Source organism: Cherax quadricarinatus, unplaced genomic scaffold (genome assembly GCF_038502225.1).
Source record: "Cherax quadricarinatus isolate ZL_2023a unplaced genomic scaffold, ASM3850222v1 Contig2184, whole genome shotgun sequence".
In the NCBI taxonomy this organism is placed as follows: domain Eukaryota; kingdom Metazoa; phylum Arthropoda; class Malacostraca; order Decapoda; family Parastacidae; genus Cherax; species Cherax quadricarinatus.
Genome location: NW_027197210.1, coordinates 46,747 through 63,458, shown reverse-complemented (window position 1 = coordinate 63,458; position 16,712 = coordinate 46,747). Strand labels below are relative to the sequence as shown.

The 16,712-nt window shown below is 42.3% G+C and overlaps 1 long non-coding RNA gene across 1 annotated transcript; it reads right to left on the bottom strand.

The window, feature by feature from the left end:
* Nucleotides 1-1,155: 1,155 nt before the first annotated feature.
* On the bottom strand, nt 1,156-3,573 carry LOC138851804 (uncharacterized). The gene is made up of 2 exons (XR_011391412.1): nt 3,303-3,573; nt 1,156-3,192 (listed from the first exon to the last, which is right to left on the bottom strand). It is a non-coding gene; the product is annotated as an uncharacterized lncRNA (long non-coding RNA).
* Nucleotides 3,574-16,712: the final 13,139 nt, after the last annotated feature.

Genomic DNA, 16,712 nt, shown 5'->3' with positions numbered 1-16,712 from the left:
CTTCAACCAGGTCGAAATAGGGAAAAGAGAAGGGGACTCTCCTTCCAAACAATAACATTTCCTCCTGCCTTCTCAGCACTATCCTGGTAGGCACTCGACTCTTTTCAGCAAAATACAGTGAGGTTAAATTTGCATTTATTTCATCTAATTCTTTTGTATTTACATATTTTAGTATTAAGCAGTGTTTAAATTATTTTTACAACCCCATCATTGTATAATATGCCAATAACAATAGGATTTTTTTCATGGGAAATGATTAATCATTTTCCCTATACAATGGAACCTCGGCTTATGAATGCCCCACCATGCGAACTTTTCAGGATACGAACCGTCATTCAGTCAATTTTTTGCTTCTGGATATGAACAAAATTTGAAGGTGTGTACTTCCTCCTCAAGGGAGGTTCCTTAAATAAATAAATAAATAAAATATTTATTTCTCTGCAAAGGTTACAGTGTGTGTTTACATATAACATGATTGGAGCAAAGAAAGCCACTATCATGCCGAGGCATTTCAGGCAGACTTAACCTAACACTTATAGACTACTTAAGTCTAGACAGGTGAAAGGTAGTGGTTACCAATGTTTTGCTGATGGTGGTGCCAACTACTGGCAGCCTTTTATTATTATTATTATTATTAGTAGTAGTAGTACATACATGGTGAGGGGCTCTTGATCTATGGAATTGGATCTGTGTTCCAGTTCCCTAAATTAAGCCTGAATCAATATAATAATAATACGTATATAATAATAATGTACTATAATAATAATTATAATAATAGACGGCTTCAAAAGGCTGTCACTAGATGGCAGTGAATACCACAACAATGCGGGAGCAGTTATAGCCGCCTCCACTTGTCACATAATGACATATTTTATTCTAGAGTATATATCAGGTTTCTATGTTATTTATATTGTTTATTATGTCATATTAGAGCAATTGTGATAGATAAATAAGCTGTAGAGTTGATATTAGCTCTATATTTAAGTGTATTTTTCCTCCCTCTGAGAGCAGGAATTCCACTGGAAAGGATTAATGGCTTTTCAGTTAATTTAAATGAAGAAAACTGACTCAGCATACGAACAAATCAGGATACGAACAAGGTCACGGAATGGATTAAGTTCATAAGCCGAGGTTTCACTGCATTTGAAAGTGCTCGTATAATGATAATAATCTTTGGCAGTTTTCTATTAGTTTTATATTCCATTTTTTGTGACTTTTTTTTTTGTATTGTGGTCTTTATGAGTAACAATGTTAAAGTTATATAATACAGGTACTCCTCATTTAACAACCTACCTGTTTAAAGATCACTCAGACTTATGACCAGCTCTCCAACCAGTCAGTATTGTAAGCTGTACTGGAAGTTTAGTCGTGGAAACGGCAAAGCATCTCAGTATCAAGCATCTCATTTCTCATCGACCCTTAGTCGGTCGGTATTCACTAACTATAGTTAGTCAAGTCAGTAAGTCAAGTCACTATAGTCAGTCAGTCAGTCCCATCCCTGGCAACACACACCCCCACTCTTCATAGATCTAAACTTACTCCCTGTTCAGAACATCCACACTTACTACTGTGCAATCTACATCTACAGGACCTTAAATTCCAATATTAACCTTGACCTAAAACCCTTGATAGTTGTGACAGAACCCACAGGCATAACATCAGACACAAACATCTCTATGACATTCCCCGTGTCCGACTAAACCTTTACAAAAATTCAGTGTATGTCAAAGACCTTAAAATCTGGAACACCCTACCTGAAAACTCTAGACCTGCAGACACATTCATCACCTTCAAAACTACCGTTAGAAAACATCTTATCTCCCTAATACACCCCGTCAACTAACTACATGAAAACCACCTGGTGGTTCACACTATAAACACAGAGATACGAATCTTAATCTTAAAATAATGAATCCTAACTAGTCATAAGTTTGCCTGTAATACTCCAATATAGAAACTATGTATTGTGCCAAAACAAAAGCATTCACATTGCTAAATTCACGAACTATAATTTAGTCACTTAGCCCTAATACCAACTTACTCCATAATTTGTAATAATTTAGAGTTAAGAATTAATCCAAGTCTGCCCGAAATGCCTAGCCATGCTAGGTGTCCTAGTGGCCCCCTCTGTAATTAGTATTTTATAACATGTAAACCACACAATATCCAAAATCTGTAAACCCCGCATTGTAATCCTTATAGAGAATAAACTTGATTGATTGATCAGTAAGTCAGTCAATAGAGCCAGTCAGTCAAGTCAGTACAGTCACTTAGTAGGTCAGTCAGTCCAATTAGTAAGTCAGCCAAGTCAGTAAGTCAAGTCAGTCAGCCTGTTTATTCTAGTAAACATACACATAAATACAGTTACATACATAGCAGCATATGTAAACACTGCATGTAGTGACTGGTCTTCAGGAATCAACTAAGTTAATAATAAACACATAACTGACACTAGTGTCACTGACAGTAGTGTCAGTGACACTAGTGTCAGTGTAGGTTACTGAGCAGTGGACGTGGAAAGGAATTTTAAGCAGAGGCGGCTCATACGGGGGTTCTGGAGCACCCCCTATTTTCTTTAACTCTTTGATTATATAATGTACAAGTATAAAGAAAGATTTAAAGGAAAAAAAAAAGACATACTTAATGTTAGCGATAATACTGAGTGAAAATAGCGGGTGCTGCAGTTCCACAGCACCCTCGCACGAGCCGCCACTGAATTTAAGCTCGACATCTCTGGGTAGACATCTTTTCAGTATAAATGTTACAAACCTCGACTTTTATTCACTATGCACACACACACATCTTTACTTTCCTTGGTCCAGGTTTAATGCTTAGTTTGACAATATTATTATTACAGGAGGTCCCTGTTTTCATAGCTGTTATGTTCCTGACCCTCACTGATAACTGATAGTTGTTGGCGAGTGGAAAAGGGTGGAAAGGGTCCAAAATGCCCATGTTTACACTATAATATATTAAGTGCTCAGTACAGCTAGGCATAAAAAAATCACATACAAAAGTAAAATAAATATAAAATACATATAATACTTAAAACATGACACCGGTAACTCTTCCCTGACACAACTGTTGTGCAAAGAAGCAGAAAAAGCACCAAACAATAACTAAATTGAAAACTGCTGAAAAATTATGTTTTGTAATACATAGTTCTTAATCCTGTAATATTTCCTTTCCTACCTAAGAGGCCAAGCCCAGGGGGAGCCTAGGAGGCCTGGTCTGTGACCGAGCCCAGGGGGAGCCTTGTAATACATAGTTCTTAATCCTGTAATAGGAGGCCTGGTCTGTACCTAAGAGGCCAAGCCCAGGGGGAGCCTAGGAGGCCTGGTCTGTGACCGAGCCCAGGGGGAGCCTAGGAGGCCTGGTCTGTGACCGAGCCCAGGGGGAGCCTAGGAGGCCTGGTCTGTGACCGAGCCCAGGGGGAGCCTAGGAGGCCTGGTCTGTGACCGAGCCCAGGGGGAGCCTAGGAGGCCTGGTCTGTGACCGAGCCCAGGGGGAGCCTAGGAGGCCTGGTCTGTGACCGAGCCCAGGGGGAGCCTAGGAGGCCTGGTCTGTGACCGAGCCCAGGGGGAGCCTGGGAGGGCTACCGGAGGGGGAGCCTAGGAGGCCTGGTCTGTGACCGAGCCCAGGGGGAGCCTAGGAGGCCTGGTCTGTGACTGAGCCCAGGGGGAGCCTAGGAGGCCTGGTCTGTGACCGAGCCCAGGGGGAGCCTAGGAGGCCTGGTCTGTGACCGAGCCCAGGGGGAGCCTAGGAGGCCTGGTCTGTGACCGAGCCCAGGGGGAGCCTAGGAGGCCTGGTCTGTGACCGAGCCCAGGGGGAGCCTAGGAGGCCTGGTCTGTGACCAAGCCTAGGGGGGAGCCTAGGAGGCCTGGTGTGTGACCAAGCCCAGGGGGAGCCTAGGAGGCCTGGTCTGTAACCAAGCCCAGGGGGAGCCTAGGAGGCCTGGTCTGTGACCAAGCCCAGGGGGAGCCTAGGAGGCCTGGTCTGTGACCCCAGAGCCTAGGAGGCAGGGGGAGCCTAGGAGGCCTGGTCTGTGACCGAGCCCAGGGGGAGCCTAGGAGGCCTGGTCTGTGACCGAGCCCAGGGGGAGCCTAGGAGGCCTGGTCTGTGACTGAGCCCAGGGGGAGCCTAGGAGGCCTGGTCTGTGACCAAGCCCAGGGGGAGCCTAGGAGGCCTGGTCTGTGACCGAGCCTAGGGGGAGCCTAGGAGGCCTGGTCTGTGACTGAGCCCAGGGGGAGCCTAGGAGGCCTGTGACCAAGCCCAGGGGGAGCCTAGGAGGCCTGGTCTGTGACCGAGCCCAGGGGGAGCCTAGGAGGCCTGGTCTGTGACCGAGCCCAGGGGGAGCCTAGGAGGCCTGGTCTGTGACCGAGCCCAGGGGGAGCCTAGGAGGCCTGGTCTGTGACCGAGCCCAGGGGGAGCCTAGGAGGCCTGGTCTGTGACCGAGCCCAGGGGGAGCCTAGGAGGCCTGGTCTGTGACCGAGCCCAGGGGGAGCCTAGGAGGCCTGGTCTGTGACCAAGCCCAGGGGGAGCCTAGGAGGCCTGGTCTGTGACCAAGCCCAGGGGGAGATAATCCCCACAACCACCATATAATTTCCAGCTTTTTTTTATTCAATTTTAGTGAATAATTAATGAGGCTTCCAGGCATTTTTGACATTGAAAGTCATCACAGGACACAACTTTAGATGTAATATTGATGGTAGAATTACCAACAGTATGTTAGATAAATGGACACAAAGTGCAACTAATGTGACATTTTATTGTGGCAACATTTTGCTCTCCAGGAGCTTTGTCAAACCCATTACAAACAATACATGGACACAGAGAATATATATAGGTACATCGTGAGGTGCAAAGCATAATATAATCATTGTAGGTGGTGGTAGTAGTTGTACTATTACTACCACAAATACTACTGCTATTACCTACAGTGATTGTATTATGCTTTGCACCTCACACTATACCTATATATACTCTGTGTCCTTGTTTGTAATGTCTTAACAAAGTTCCTGCAGAGTGAATTGTTGCTACAATAAAATGTTGCATTAGTTGCACTTGTGTCCTTATATCAAACACAACCTTAGACCTGTCCACTACATTATGTGGTTGTCACTTGACTTCATAGGTTACCTGATGCTGTCTCTTACCTCACTGTCATGTCATCACCTTTCTTGCCAGTATGTGTTGTTCTCAAACCTGTGTTTGTTAGAATCATAGTCCCAGAACACAAATATTTTCTAGATATTCACATTTGCTTGTGTCTCTTTCTTGACCACTTTCCTGCGTCTACTGAAGTTGATGCTAGTGTTGGGCACTTGATGCAAGGAATTGGACTTTTTCCTCTCTTAGATCCTCTCAAGGAAGGTTCCTTGATGCTGGTGAGGGGCTCTTGATCTAGGGAATTGGATCTGTGCTCCAGTTCCCTGAATTGAGCCTGAATACCTTCAGTCCTCCCCCCTACATGCGCTGTATAATTCTATGAGTTTAGCGCTCCCCCTTAATTGTAATAATCCTCTCTTGGATTGAATTGGCCTGCCTCTCATTGACCCTTGTGGATTTAGCTCTTAGTTATGATTATAACTAGCACTGTATAGCCCTTGTGGCTTAGCGCTTCTTTTTGATTATAATAATATAATTGCCTCCCATTTCCCAGGCACACTATGACCTCTGTGGGTTTTGTGCTTCACCCTTGGTAACAGAAAAAGTAAAAGTTAATGAAAATGGCACCAGGCTGCCATCTACTGTAGGGAGAATAAATTAGTTAATTTTTTGCATAATAGATGGCACTAAAAATTTATAAAAATGACACTGATGCCATCTATTGTTGGAATAGCTGTATAGCCCTTGTGGCTTAGCGCTTCTTTTTGATTATAATAATAATGTTGGAATTACATATTAACCCTTAAACTGTCCAAACAGATCCATGTTCACATGCGTAGTGCTCCAAAAGTAGATCTACATTTTTTTACATATTTTCCAATATAAAAAAAAGTAGATCAAAGTTTTTTTTTTTACACATTTTCAAATGTAAAAAAAGATCTACTTTTTTTACAGTGAAATGTTGAAAAAACGTAGATCTACGTTTGGACAGTTTAAAGGTTAAATTAGTTCATTTTTTGCATAATAGATGGTACTATAAGTTAATGATGGCTTAGCGCTTCTTTTTTTTTATTATAATACAAGTTAATGAAAATGGGAGGAGAGACTAAATATTTTTAGTTCATTTTTTGCACACTAGATGGCACTGAAGATGAGAAGGGCACTTGGATGCCATCTATTGTTGGAATTATGAACTAAATCTTTAGTTCATTTTTTGCATAATAGATGGCACTAAGTTAATGAAAATGGGAGGATAAATTAGGGGAAACTGAACTAAATATTTTTTAGTTCACTTTTTGCTCAATAGATGGCAAAAAAAAAATTTGAAAATGGGAGGATTAATTAGGGGAGACTAAACAAAATATTTTTAGTTCATAATTCTCTCACTAGATGGCATCCAAGTGCCATTTTCATTAGTAATTTTCAGTGCCATCTATTATGCAAAAAATGAACTAAAAATTTAGTTCATAATTCTTACAATAGATGGCGTCAAAGTGCCATTTCCATTATTAATTTTCAGCGCCATCTGTTGAGCAAAAAATGAACTAAAAATATTTAGTTTAGTCTTCCCTAGTTTATCATCCCATTTTCTAATTTTTTTTTCGCCATCTATTGAGCAAAAAGTGAACTAAAAAAAATTTAGTTTAGTCTCCCCTAGTTTATCATCCCATTTTCTAATTTTTTTTTCGCCATCTATTGAGCAAAAAGTGAACTAAAAAAAATTTAGTTTAGTCTCCCCTAGTTTATCATCCCATTTTCTAATTTTTTTTTCGCCATCTATTGAGCAAAAAGTGAACTAAAAAAAAATTTAGTTTAGTCTCTAGTTTATCTTCCCATTTTCAATAACTTACAGCGCCATCTATTAATCAAAAACTGAACTAGATTTAGTAAACAATTCCAACAATAGATGGCATCCAACTGCTATTTTCATTAGTAATTTTTAGTGCCATCTATTGTGCAAAAAAATTAACTAATTTAGTTTAATCTCTCTTCAATAGATGGCAGCCTAGTGCCATTTTTCATTAACTTTTAGTGCCATTAGCAAAACTAAGTGCTAAACCCACCTGGGTCACACAGGGCTGTCTCCCTGCACTAGATGGCACCCCAAATGCAGTGTAGTGACTTAATGACTCCAAGCACTATTTTCCTTATACAAGATGGCACCAAAGTGCAATGTTATAGGTGCCATCTGTAGTACTATTATAATCACGGGGAAGCGCTAAACCTGTAGGACTATACAGCGCCTGTGGGGGTTGTGGAAGGTATTCAGGCTTAATTCAGGGAACTAGAGGTCAAATCCAATTCCCTAGATCAAGAGCCCCTCACCAGCATCAAGGAACCTTCCTTGAGGGGATCTGTAGTTGTAGACACACAGACAGTAACTAACTTTATTAAGACAATCTTGTATCAGAATTTGTGATGGATCGTATCTGGTATACCTGGAGAGTGTTCTGGGGGTCAACGCCCCATGACCCGGTCTGTGACCAGGCCTCATGGTGGATCGGGCCTGATCAACCAGGCTGCTACTGCTGGCCACACGCAATCCAACGTACGAACCACAGCCCGGCTGGTCAGGTACTGACTTTAGGTGCCTGTCCAGTGCCTGCTTGAAGACAGCCAGGGGTCTATTGGCAATCCCCCTGATGTATGCTGGGATGTAGTTGAACAGTCTTGGGCCCCTGACACTGTGTTCTCTCTTATAGTGCTAGTGACACCCCTGCTTGTCATTGGGGGGATGTTGCACTGTCTGCCGAGTCTATTGCCTTCATAGGGAGTGATTTTCATGTGCAAGTTTGGTACTAGTCCCTCTAGGATTTTCCAGGTGTATATAATCATGTATCTCTCCCTCCTACATTCTAGGGAGTACAGGTTTAGGAACTTCAAGTGTTCCCACAGTTTATAGGCTCGTGCCCACAGTTTATAGGCTGGAGAAACATATAAATATTAGAGAAATATGGCAGTAGGCCTACTGGCCCATGCTAGGGTAAATCTTGAGGCACATTAACATGTTAGGTAGTGATGGTAGTAGATAATGGTGGTAATGGTAGTTACTGGTAGTGTATCTGTTTCAATATTTATATTACGTATTTGTATTGTGCAGTGAAGAGCTTTTACGAGGATAGTGAGGCTCAGGTTAGAGTATGTAGGAAAGAGATTAGGAAAGGTTGGAGGGAGAGGGTAAACGAGGTTTTGCGTGCGAGGGGCTTGGATGTCCAGCAAGCATGCATGAGCGTGTTAGGAGCAAATGGTTTTTAGGACTTGACATGCTGTTGGAGTGTAAGCAAGGTAACAATTATGAAGGGATTCAGGGAAACCAACAAGCTGGACTTGATTCCTGGAGATGGGAAGTGCACTCTGAAGGAGTTTTATAACTGTAGCGTAAGCACGCCTCTGGCAAGACAGTGATGGAGTGAATGATTATGAAAGTTTGTTTTGGGCCGCCCTACCTTGGTGAGAGACAGCCAGTGTGTTAATAAAAAATTATGGGGGTGAGCACTAAACCTGTAGGGATTGTACAGCACCTGAAGGGAAGCTAGGGTAGAAGTACAGATCAAATTATTATAATCAAAAAGAAGCGCTAAGCCACAAGGGCTATACAGCGCTGCAGGGTAGGGAAGGAAGCGAGGGTATTGGGCGGCAGAAGGGGGACGGATGATCAGTAGGTTACAGAAAACAGAGGGGCAGGGGATAGTGTGGGGGTAGAGGGTAGCAAGAGATTGAGGTAGAAAGGGCTGAAGGTATCAGAGTTTGTGAAGTCAGTCAGTCGTTGTCAAAAAGTCAATGAGAGAGTCCGGATGAAAGGTGGGTCCATCAGCAAGAAGGGAAGGTAAAGAGAGAGCAGTGGAGCGAAGACGACGACGGAGGTAAATTCTGCGTGCTCGTTGATAAAGTGGGCAGTCTAGCAGAATGTGGCTGACTGATAATGGAACCTGACAATTCTCACAGAGAGGAGCAGGGCGCCTCTCCATGAGAGATCCATGAATAAGACGAGTATGGCCAATGCGAAGACGGGAGAGAGTTGTCTCCCAACCTCGACACTGGTGACAAGAAGACGGCCAGTAACTTATACTCGGTTTAATAGATTGAAGTTTGTTACCGAGCATAGTAGACCAACGTTGTTGCCAACAGGTGTGAAGGTGGGTAGCTATTGCAGCAAAATAGTCCATAAATAGAATACCTCTATATGAAACTGGTAGGTCATGTACTGCTGACCGCGCAGCAGTGTCTGCCTGTTCATTGCCCTGTACGTCAACACGACCAGGGAGTACAGATAAAAGTCCCTCACCAGCATCAAGATGCTTCAATATCCGTATTAAAGTTTTTTCCAGTTGTAAGTAGTCTTGGTTCTTTGTGCTTGTCTTGTCACAATTCTTTCATACTATATATTTCTGTATTTTTCAACCCTCATTAACACTTTTGATAATAATAATTTTCCATTTTTATTATCAATTTTGAGTTAAGAATTTCATTGCATGGTTGTGGTAATTCTTGTGTTGGACAAACATTGGTTTAAGATGCATATTTATGCTCAATAATGCATTTACTTTAGTTTCTTGCAGTTTCTTCCAGATATATCTTTTTGAACTTTAGTGTTGTCATGTCTCAGGCAAGACAGTGATGGAATGAGTGATGATGAAAGTGTTTCTTCTATTTTCAGGCGATGTGGCCTCGGTGGGAAGCGGCCGATGTGTTAAATAAAAACTAATATCTCTTCACATCCACCACATGGAACTTTGTGAAAAATCTTGTATTGTTAGTGTTTGTCTCAACATCACAAATAATACAAGATGACACACACAATTGCTTATTGGCTCGGGTACAAAAAAATTGTGATCTTAGAGGTGATGTTACATGTAGGGATAATTATATATTGCTCTAAGATTGAGATAAATAGTATAAAACACCAACATGATGGAGAAATAGAAATGCAGAGTAATGCAATCCTTTATCAACTCTGTTTCACCCACACAGTGGACTTTATCAAGTCACAAACACATCTTAATAAAGCCACAGTGTCACAAACACATCTTGATAAAGCCACAGAGTCACAAACCCATCTTGATAAAGCCACAGTGTCACAAACACATCTTGATAAAGCCACAGTGTCACAAACACATCTTGATAAAGCCACAGTGTCACAAACACATCTTGATAAAGCCACAGTGTCACAAACACATCTTGATAAAGTCAGTGTCACAAACACATCTTGATAAAGCCACAGTGTAAAGCCACAGTGTCACAAACACATCTTGATAAAGTAAACCCACCTTGAGTCAATAAAGGATCACATTATACTTTATTTGTGTCTATTTTTCCATATTGCTTTACTTTGTCCTTTGAATGTATGGAAGTTTGTCATGGGATTCTCTCTGCAGTTTGTGATGATGATTATTGTAGTTTTATAATAAATGTTTTGGGTGTTGTAATCTCCCTGACATATTAACACCACTGTTATATACACACCTCATAATTAATATTATATAATATTGATATTAACCCTTTGACTGTCGTGGCCGTATATGTACGTCTTACGAGGTACCGTGTTTGACGTATATATACTCATAAATTCTAGCGGCTTCAAATCAAGCAGGAGAAAGCTGGTAGGCCCACATGTGAGAGAATGGGTCTGTGTGGTCAGTGTGCACCATATAAAAAAAATCCTGGAGCACGCAGTGCATAATGAGAAAAAAAAACTCCGACCGTTTTTTTTAATTAAAATGCCAACTTTGTGGTCTATTTTCGTATAGTATTTATGGTTGTATTCTCATTTTCTTGGTCTCATTTGATAGAATGGAAAACATATTAGAGAAATAGAGGTGATTTTGATTGATTTTACTATAAAAAGAACCTAGAAATGGAGCTCAAAGTAGGGGAAATGTTTGATTTTTGCCAATGTTCAAAAGTAAACAAATGATGCCATTGTCCAATAAATGTCCAATTAGCCATTCTAATATGCAGTCACGAATGGGTTGATGTTATTTATACAACTATTATAGTATTGCAGTAGTCTGCATAATAGTAAGTTTTGTTTGAATAAAAATTCAAAATAGAAAGAAAGAGTAATATCAGAGGGGACTGGAGATGTGACTGATGAACAAAGAAAATGTTATTTTAGAGCCAGGAATGTCTGCATTGTTCATTCTGGACCTTATTTTGAAATTGTCATATTTTTTATTTTTCGTGAAATTGGCCAAATTCCAAATTTCTGACCACATTATTAGGTAGTTGAAATCGGTAAATGGGCATTTTCTTGTACTCAATCGATAGAAAAAGTGGAGTTCTAAAGAAATAGCTATGAGTTTGGAGGACTGGGACAATGGAATTAGCTGAAAATAGGGCTCAAAGTTGGCGAAATCGCCGATTTGTAAACATCGCTGAGGTCGCTAACTTCGCGAGAGCATAATTCCGTCAGTTTTCCATCAAATTTCGTTTTTTTTTGTGTCATTACAATCGGGAAAAGATTCTCTATCATTTCATAAGAAAAAATAATTTTTTTTTTTTTTTAAATTTTGCGACACCAGGAGACACCTCAGGATTGGGGGTTGCGACAGTCAAAGGGTTAAAATCTCTGGGCCCACTAGATCCACACTAACCAAAATAAGGTACTACAGTGGTACCTCGGGATACAAACATTATACAGTGGTACTTCGGGATACAAACATTATACAGTGGTACTTCGGGATACAAACATCATACAGTGGTACTTTGGGATACAAACATTATACAGTGGTACTTCGGGATACAAACATCATACAGTGGTACTTCGGGATACAAACATTATACAGTGGTACTTCGGGATACAAACATCATACAGTGGTACTTCGGGATACAAACATCATACAGTGGTACTTCGGGATACAAACATCATACAGTGGTACTTCGGGATACAAACATCATACAGTGGTACTTCGGGATACAAACATTGGTACTTCGGGATACAAACATTATACAGTGGTACCTCGGGATACAAACATTATACAGTGGTACTTCAGGATACAAACATTATACTACAGTGGTACTTCGGGATACAAACATTATACAGTGGTACTTCGGGATACAAACAGCTCAAAACTCGAACAATTATGCAAGTGTATTTATGCAAGTGCTTTTGTAAGTGTATTTTTGGGGGTCTAATTTACATTATTCCTTATGAGAACAAATTTGTTCAGTATCGGCACTCGAACAGCCTTCTGGAATTAATTTTGTATCCCAAGGAACCACTGTACTGTACTATATTGTACATGTCTATACCATTACTATGACTTGTAAATGATAAATGTATAGGTAATCCTGGCTTTATACATCATTGTTCCATGCCTAAGACAACTGTACCACACTGTTGTGCCATCATCTAAGCATAAGAAAAGAATTTTTCCTCTGAAAGTCATGCGTGCCATAAGAGGCTACTAAAATGCCAATAGCATTATTATAATAAAAAAGAAGCACTAAACCACAAGGGCTATACAGTGCTACAGGGCAGGAAGGAAGCGAGGGTATCAGGTGGCAAAAGGGAGATGGACAAATAATAGGTTACGAAGAACAGCGGGGCAGTGCATGGTGAAAGGGTAGAGGGCAGCAAGAGACTGAGGTAGAAAGGGCTGAGGGGAGTGCAAAAGGTATCATTATCAGAGTTTGTGGAGTAAATCAGTCATTGTCAAGAAGTCAATGAGAGAGTCAGGATTAAAGGAGGGTCCATCAGCAAGAAGGGAAGGTAAAGAGAGAGTAGTAGAGCGGAGACGACGTTGGAGGTAAATTCTGCGTGCTCGTTGATAGAGAGGGCAGTCTAACAGAATGTGGCTAATTGATACTGGAACTTGACACTGCTCACAGAGAGGAACAGGGTGCCTCTCCATGAGATACCCATGAGTAAGTGTGGCCAACGCGAAGGCGGGAGAAAGTAGTCTCCCAACCTCGACGCTGATGACAAGAAGATGGCCAGTAACCTATGCTCGGTTTAATAGAATGAAGTTTGTTACCGAGCAGAGTTAACCAACGTTGTTGCCAATGGGTGTGAAGGTGGGTAGCTATTACAGTAAAATAGTCTGGAAACTGAACACCTCTATATGAAATTGGTAGGTCATGTACTGCTGATCGCACAGCAGTGTCTGCCTGTTCATTGCCCTGTACATCAACATGACCAGGGACCCAACAAAAAAACAATATCTTTATGCTTGGTAGAGATACGGCATAGCCAAAGTTGGATACGGAGAACTAGGGGGTGAGGTGTATCAAATTTCCGTATAGGCTGTAGAGCACTAAGGGAGTCTGAGACAACCACAAATGATGACACAGGCATAGATGCAATACGAATAAGTGCTGCAAGAATGGCATACAATTCAGCAGTAAAAATGCTAGCCGAAGATAGTAAATGCCCTCGCATGACGCTGTCCGGAAACACTGCTGCGAATCCGACGCCGTCAGAAGACTTAGAGCCATCTGTGTGCACTGCGATGGCATGAGAATGAGAGTGGAAGTGGTCAAGAAAAAGAGAGCGGGAAGCCACCGTAGGCAGTTGGGCAGTTTCGAGCAAGGGAGTGAGAAAGAACAGACCCGAACAGCTGGACCTTCCCAGGGGGGTAGGGAAAAGTGAGATGCTACATGAACATATAAAGGTGATAACTGAAGGGAAGACAAGAGCGAATGTAGGCGAAGAGAGAAGGGACGGAGCAAACAGGGGCGGTGAACAAATAATGTCTACTAATATCGGTGACCATTCTATAAATTGAAGGATTGCAGAGGTTGTGAGAGCATACAGACAAGGATGGAACATTCGCTTCTGCATAGAGGCTCTCAACAGGGAAAGAGCGAAAAGCACAAAGGTATAAACGTAATCCTTGGTGATGGATGGAGTTGAGGCTAGAGAGAGTAGCAGGAGAGGCCACTGAATAGATCTGGTCACCATAATTGAGTTTCGATAAAATGAGGGCTGAATGTAGGTGAAGGAGAGTTCGACGATCAGCTCCCCATGAAAGATGAGCAAGGGTTTTAAGAAGGTTCAGCCGGCTGTGACAAGTTGCTTTCAGAGAGGTAACGTGAGGTTTCCAGGATAACCTACGGTCAAAGAGAAGGCCTAGAAACCTGACTCACACTCAGGGATACAGGAGCCATAGAGGTACAAAGGATGATCGGAGCTGACAGAGCATCTAGTGAAAGTAATTTGGTGAGTTTTGGTACTGGAAAATTTAAGCCCCTGCATGGTGGTCCAATTGGAAACACGGTCGACCTCATGCTAAGTTACTTCTTTCTTTTTGTTTTTAAGAAAAAAAAAATAAAAAGAAAAAAAGAAAAAAGGGGAACAGGGAGGAATAGTTCCTAGGAGGAATGAAAGGGCTGAAAATCACCCTCCGCGCCCAAGAAGACCTCAACACCACAAGTAGTGCAGATGCGGCATGGAACCCGTGCCATACCCTACCTTTCATGCCAGTAAACCAGCAATCCAGGATAGCAACCTCACATCTGCCGAGCTACCTCGGTGGAACAAAGAGAGGGCGGCCGGATATCCGCCACAAAGCATACCTCCTTTGGCCACCACCCCCGGAATCCGAAAGGCGGCCTCCAGAGATACACCTGTCACCCAAAAGACACCCAAAGCCACCCCCCAGAAGACCAGAGAGGGAATTGGATATCCCCAGGCGATCCAGATTCCACGGCAAACTACACCACCACAAGAACCTCAACGGAATGAGATTGACCCTGGTACCCTTCCCCCTACCTAGGAACCAGTAGGCCTGTGGAAAGAATCCCAAAGGCCAAAAAGAGGAAGGGAATAAGGGAGGGATGGGGGGAGGAGGAGGAAAGGAAAAAGGGGAGGATGGGATAGGGAAGGGGGGATTGGGGGGTAATTAGGTTCGGTCTGAGGAAGGAGACCAACAGGTCTAATTCCTCAGACCAAGAGCCTCTTCACCATGCCAAGGAGCCCCCCTTGAAGAGGAATACCAGTAGCAAGGGGCTAGTAACCCCTTCTCCTGTATACATCACTAAATATAAAAAAGACCTGTTTTTCTTTTTAGGTCACCCTGCCTCAGTGGGATATGGCTGACACATTGAAAAACTTCTGAAAATTGTGAGACCTTTACTCACTCTGCCTGAGGTATCCCAGCAAGCAAGCACATCTCCTGTATTATCCCAGTGCTTAACAGAATAGGAATGGCATAAGAGGGTACAAATAAAAATGGGAACTATGGCTATAGTTTACTTAATAACATAAAGAGCGAGAATACAACATATCCTGACGGAAAATTACACAACTGACCTATGAGACTTATTACCAGGGGAAGGGTAGATGTTATCAGTAACACAGACTTGTACTCACTCTTAATTCACCGACCAGCTGACCCAAGATTCGCAATGCGTGGTCCACTACACACACACAGCTGTCCAGGGCTCCCATTCACCAGACCTGTCACCAACCTCCCTCTCTAGCTGTTTTCTTGAGCTTATATGGTCCTTAAAGCACCCCCCTTCCCCACAAGGCATAGATCACATGTTACAACCCGACACCAGTTCAAGAATAAAAGACCTGACTTAAGCCGAGAGGCATGTCTGACAACTATTTGCCAAGGCAAGGTGTGTGACAATTTACTGGAGTTAGGTCTCCCTTGGTGACCTCACGAGCACAACATCACAAAATGGCACTGATTGTACAATGCTGTTGTATAACACTGAATTATGAGAAAGGCATAAATATACTGTTATTCGTTACCTATATGAATTCAGAGATATAGTGTCATGTTGATGCCCAGTAAAGCTTAATATATGGAAGATCCTCATCCTTCACATTTATACACATTATCATGCACACAACTGTGTGGCTAAGTAAATACATAATTGGTCATCTGAAATTCAAAACTGTGCAGCAGTCTTTTTAATACAGAGACCTGAAAAATAATCCAGAAAAACAATATATTTTTTTTACATATAAGTTGTATCCCACCATGATGGGGGAATGAAATAAAAGAGGAAAGACATTCACCATCATTCATTCAATAGCTGTCTTGTCAGCAGCAATGTAACATCACAGTTAATGTGACCCTTTGAACTGTAACATCCTCACCCATCCTTCAGAGTGCAGGTACTGTACTTCCCACCTTCAGAACTGTAACATCCTCACTCATCCTTCAGAGTGCAGGTACTGTACTTCCCACCTCCAGGACTAACATCCTCACCCATCCTTCAGAGTGCAGGTACTGTACTTCCCACCTCCAGAACTGTAACATCCTCACTCATCCTTCAGAGTGCAGGTACTGTACTTTCCACCTCCAGGACTGTAACACCCTCACCCATCCTTCAGAGTGCAGGTACTGTACTTCCCACCTCCAGGACTGTAACATCCTCACCCATCCTTCAGAGTGCAGGTACTGTACTTCCCACCTCCAGAACTGTAACATCCTCACCCATCCTTCAGAGTGCAGGTACTGTACTTCCCACCTCCAGAACTGTAACATCCTCACCCATCCTTCAGAGTGCAGGTACTGTACTTCCCACCTTCAGAACTTTAACATCCTCACCCATCCTTCAGAGTGCAGGTACTGTACTTCCCACCTCCAGAACTGTAACATCCTCACCCATCCTTCAGAGTGCAGGTACTGTACTTCCCACCTTCA